Genomic DNA, 5999 nt, shown 5'->3' on the forward strand with positions numbered 1-5999 from the left:
ATATATATATATATATATATATATATATATATATATATATATATATATATATATATACACAACATACGAATACTTACATATACGAACGTATACATACATATATATGCACGTATGCACACTACCTTATGTTGTATATATATATATATATATATATAGTTATATTTATGTGCTATCTGAGTATATTCCACTGACGAAGGCAGCGCATTTTTTATGCAGAGCCAGAAATCCAGGATCTAGAATTATCCAGGATCTAGAATTATCCAGTAATGTTTTTGCTGGTTTATTTTGTCTCTTTGTCTACTCTTTGTCTTTGTCTTAGTTAAGTTATGCAAGAAGATGGAAAAGTAACGATACTCTGGGACTATGATTTTCAGACGGATCGTGTGATCGAACACCGTCGGTCGGATATTGTCATATTGAATAAGAGAGAGAAATACTGTCAGATCATTGATGTAGCCATACCAAATGACATGAATGTTGTGAGTAAAGAGGTTGAAAAAAATCACCGGGTAGTCCGAACTGAAAGTGGAAATGGTAAGACTGCATAGAATGCGAGAGGGTAACGTAAATGTGATACCAGTGGTGATCGGAGCGTTGGGCTCAATTCCATTGAAACTTCAAGACTTCTTAAGGCAACTGGAAATCCGATGCAAGATTGATGCCTTGCAAAAAGCAGCCTTATTGGGCACAGCGCACTTCTTAAGGAAAGTATTGTCAGTCTGAGGTCCTTGTTGTGACTTAACAGATGACTAAAGACTCCGGTGCATTTTACCTATAATGTGTTACGAAGGGATAACAACAACAACAATAATAATAATAATAATAATAATAATAATAATAATAATAATAATAATAATAATAATAATAATCGTTTCTACTAAAGGCACAAGGTTTGAAATTTGTGGGGAGGGGAGTAGTCGATTACTTCGGACCCAGTGTTTCACTGGTACTTAATTTATCGGCTCCGAGAGGATGAAAAGCATAGTCGACCTCAGCGGAATTTGAACTCAGAACGTAGAAGCAGACTAAATTCTGCTAGCTCGCCGCCTTAACAATAATAATAATGATTTCAAATTTTAGCACAAGGCCAGCAATTTCGAGAGAGTGGTTAAGTGGATTTCATCAACCCCAGTGTTTCACTGGTACTTAATTTATCGACCCCCGAAAGGATGAAAGGCAAAGTCGACCTCGGTGGAATTTGAACTCAGATCGTAAAGACGTTAAGGGTGCATGCGTCTGTGGAGTGCTCAACCACTTGCACGTTAATTTCACGAGCAGACTGTTCCACTGATTGGATCAACTGGAACCCTCGTCCTCGTAACCGACGGAGTGCCGTAATAGTAAATACATATTAACAAACAAAAAGAAAAGAATAATACACTTCTTGGTAAAAAAAAAAAAAGAGAGAGAGGGCTCGTCCGGGAATCGAACCCGGGACCTCTCGCACCCAAAGCGAGAATCATACCCCTAGACCAACGAGCCTCATATGTCAGAAACTGGATAAATTTTAGATTTGTTTTGATATAATAATCATTAAATTTCTGTTTTGGCAAGCAGTGCTGGAAACTAAACTCATCATACCAACTCAAATGTGGCCACTTCCCGACTTTGTTTCCTCATAACTTCTAGAAAACTTGATATTTTTTAATGAAATTTTCTACAAATGCGCCTCGGATGGAGTGGATAACGATTACATCGGAATTTATTGTGAAAAATGACTTTTCTGAAAGTTATGAAGAAACGAGGTCAGGTGGAGGTCACAATTGAGTAGATATGCCCTCCACTCATTAGGATTGTTATTTCTACGAAATACAGTGTTTCGCTGTGTATTTTCCCTCATTAGATGTTTAAATTGAAGGCATTCTTTCGGAAGCCCATAGCTATATCTACCTCATATAGGAAGAAAAATCACGGATTTGTGCGGTTGTATGGTGGAATATAACTATATATTTGTCTGGGACGTAAACGACCTGATCAATTTTTGAAAGATTGCTACAGTAAAATTTATATAACAGATAAAGATAAAGTGTAGCACTATAATTCTAATCATTGAGTTAGACATTTTATCTCCCGTTGCTCCAGTTCAGTCCAGTTTACTCATCTGTATAAAGGAGTTGTGACGTCACTGGTGCTAAGCTGTATCGGCTTTTGCCTTTCCCTTGGATATCATCAGTGGTGTGGAGAGAGGAGGCTGGCATGCACGGGTGACTGTTGGTTTTCCATAAACAACCTTTCATGGATTTGTGACATGGAGGGGAACTTTTGAAAGGGAACTAGGGGCAGTTCCATGGTCATTCATGAGTGAAGGGGATCCTTACCCTTTAGAGACTAAAAAATAGAAGAGGCCCCGACACTGGACACAGATTTCTTATTCTACTTATTCTACCCAATTATGTAAATAAAAGGAAGCGAATTATGGTTTCACACACACACACACACACACATACACACACACACACACACACATATATATATATATGTGTATGAGTGGCTGTGTGGTAAGTAGCTTGCTTACCAATCACATGGTTCCGGGTTCAGTTCCACTGCGTGGCACCTTGGGCAAGTGTCTTCTACTATAGCCTCGGGCCGACCAAAGCTTTGTGAGTGGATTTGGTAGACGGAAACTGAAAGAAGCCCGTCGTATATATATATATATATATATATATATATATATATAGAGAGTTATTAATATTTCTAAGTCTCTCTAAAGGAGACTACGGCAGCGGTACTGGAAATTAATAGTTATCGCCAAGCCAACATGGCAGTCCCAAAATTAGGACGAAAGCTGCCGTGAATTAGCTCCAAGAAGCCATCGCCTCTAGCTAGCTATGTGACACACGAACCTGTGTCCTTTATAACCTTCGAACAGGGGAGGTCAGCAGTGTCCCCCTGCTGGTTTGGCATCTGCAGACTAGACTAGTTTCAGGGTGTTGCCCCTTGTCAATGCAGAGTAGCCAAGCCTTAGCCAGGCGGCGCTGCTGACTATCTGCTCGAAGGTTATTTATCTAATTTCAGTGGAATCTATCCACTGGTTTTCAGAAATAGAGTTATTAATATTTCTAAGTCTCTCTAAAGGAGACTACGGCAGCGGTACTGGAAATTAATAGTTATCGCCAAGCCAACATGGCAGTCCCAAAATTAGGACGAAAGCTGCCGTGAATTAGCTCCAAGAAGCCATCGCCTCTAGCTAGCTATGTGACACACGAACCTGTGTCCTTTATAACCTTCGAACAGGGGAGGTCAGCAGTGTCCCCCTGCTGGTTTGGCATCTGAAACTAGTCTAGTCTGCAGATGCCAAACCAGCAGGGGGACACTGCTGACCTCCCCTGTTCGAAGGTTATAAAGGACACAGGTTCGTGTGTCACATAGCTAGCTAGAGGCGATGGCTTCTTGGAGCTAATTCACGGCAGCTTTCGTCCTAATTTTGGGACTGCCATGTTGGCTTGGCGATAACTATTAATTTCCAGTACCGCTGCCGTAGTCTCCTTTAGAGAGACTTAGAAATATTAATAACTCTATTTCTGAAAACCAGTGGATAGATTCCACTGAAATTAGATAAATAACCTTCGAGCAGATAGTCAGCAGCGCCGCCTGGCTAAGGCTTGGCTACTCTGCATTGACAAGGGGCAACACCCTGAAACTAGTCTAGTCTGCAGATGCCAAACCAGCAGGGGGACACTGCTGACCTCCCCTGTTCGAAGGTTATAAAGGACACAGGTTCGTGTGTCACATAGCTAGCTAGAGGCGATGGCTTCTTGGAGCTAATTCACGGCAGCTTTCGTCCTAATTTTGGGACTGCCATGTTGGCTTGGCGATAACTATTAATTTCCAGTACCGCTGCCGTAGTCTCCTTTAGAGAGACTTAGAAATATTAATAACTCTATTTCTGAAAACCAGTGGATAGATTCCACTGAAATTAGATAAATAACCTTCGAGCAGATAGTCAGCAGCGCCGCCTGGCTAAGGCTTGGCTACTCTGCATTGACAAGGGGCAACACCCTGAAACTAGTCTAGTCTGCAGATGCCAAACCAGCAGGGGGACACTGCTGACCTCCCCTGTTCGAAGGTTATAAAGGACACAGGTTCGTGTGTCACATAGCTAGCTAGAGGCGATGGCTTCTTGGAGCTAATTCACGGCAGCTTTCGTCCTAATTTTGGGACTGCCATGTTGGCTTGGCGATAACTATTAATATATATATATATATATATATATATATATATATGTGTGTGTGTGTGTGTGTATGTTTGTGTGTTTTGTGCTTTTTGACCCCCCCACCATCGCTTGACAACTGATGCTGGTGTGTTTACGTCCCCGTAACTTAGCGGTTCGGCAAAAAGAGACCGATAGAATAAGTACTAGGCTCACAAAGAATAAGTCATGGAGTCGATTTTCTCGACTAAAGGCGGTGCTCCAGCATGGCCGCAGTCAAATGACTGAAACAAGTAAAAGAGAGTAAAGAGTATAAAATATATGTACTTATATATTTTATATATGAGTACTTGCATCGCTAAAAATAGAAGACAAAAATACTTCTGTGCCACGGAAATGTCACAGATCTATTACCACACATACAAGGGGCCTGTTAACGGGGAACTATGGCCACACTGTGTCAAGGTATAGTATAATATATATTAAATGGATGCCTTATAAAACTATTCCGCACATATAATAACAGCCATACCAACAATCCAATGCACCTCCATCATCAGCTGCCGCACAGATATCACTCTGGTTTCGACACCTGGGTAGTACCATTCAATCCGGTGGTGTCAACCGCACATATATAGTCAATTCAAATAAACGAACAATAAAATTAACAATAACAGACAAGAGGACGTGCACAAGGAATGCATTAATTTGACGCTCAGTAAGAAGAGAAAGTTTTTGATGTTTCGAGCCTAGCTCTTCGTCGGAAAGGAAAAAGAAAAGGTCGAAAGGAGGAAAAGAAATCGCCAACAACACGTGTGTACTGCCAAGCATGTATACACTCCTGAGGAGAATGCAAGTCAGATGGGTAGGCCACCTTGTTCGAATGTCTTACACGTGACTCACCAGGTGACTGTTTTACAGCGAAGTGGCGGAAGGCAAGTTCATGCAAAGTGGATAGAAAAAGTACTTCAAGGACACACTCAAAGCTTCACTAAAGAACTTTGAGATCAACCCCAGCACCTGGGGAACAAAAGCACAAGACCGCCTTGCTTGGCGAAGCTGCACCAACTGAGCTGAACAGGATTGCAAGGACACATAGAAAACGCAAACTGCGCAAGTCCAGAACCAACTCGTTGTCTTTGGTCCCAACAGACCACCAGTGCCCGGCCTGCGACAGAGCATTCCGAGCACAGCCGGACACGTTGTGTCTCGTCTTCTCCCATGTGATGACCTTGGTCATCGTCGACAACAACGGAGGAACTAACAACAGCAACAACAACAATAACAACAACAACAACAACAACAACAATAATGATAATAATAATAAAGAAGAGTGCGACTGTTACCAAATGAACAATATTTCGACATCTCGTGTGTCTTCCACAGGTTCAAAAATAAACTTGTCAATCTACTTCATTATAATTCATAAATTGAACGCGATTAACATAAGCACTCTCCCTCCCTCATACACGAAAGAGAAATATACTCTGAAACAAAAGACATAAAACTGGGCTCGTCCGGGATTTGAACCCGGGACCTCTCGCACCCGAAGCGAGAATCATACCCCTAGACCAACGAGCCACTTGCCAGCCTACCGTCAAAATTGCTTCTATATCATCCATAGATGACAGGAATATTGAATTAACACTAACGCTGTGGAGTATTTAACTGAACAGCTGTTGATATTCCAACTAATTGATATCGATGTAAGCAATAATTGTGGAAACGTTTACGCCATAGGCTTCGCTTAGCTTGGCTTGGTTTGGTTGTGTGGTTAAAGAAGATCGCCTCGTAGTCAAATGATTTCAGGTTCAGTATCGACCGATGCCTTGTAAACGAATTTGGTAGG

The 5999-nt window shown here is 41.5% G+C and overlaps 2 non-coding genes across 2 annotated transcripts; both read right to left on the reverse strand.

The window, feature by feature from the left end:
- Positions 1-1410: 1410 nt before the first annotated feature.
- Positions 1411-1482, reverse strand: Trnap-ugg (transfer RNA proline (anticodon UGG)). Its single transcript has one exon. It is a non-coding gene; the product is annotated as a tRNA-Pro (tRNA).
- A 4177-nt stretch (positions 1483-5659) lies between these two features.
- On the reverse strand, positions 5660-5731 carry Trnap-cgg (transfer RNA proline (anticodon CGG)). The gene has a single exon. It is a non-coding gene; the product is annotated as a tRNA-Pro (tRNA).
- Between the last annotated feature and the right edge of the window lie 268 nt (positions 5732-5999).

Source organism: Octopus bimaculoides, chromosome 1 (genome assembly GCF_046866305.1).
Source record: "Octopus bimaculoides isolate indiv1 chromosome 1, ASM4686630v1, whole genome shotgun sequence".
Lineage (NCBI taxonomy): Eukaryota > Metazoa > Mollusca > Cephalopoda > Octopoda > Octopodidae > Octopus > Octopus bimaculoides.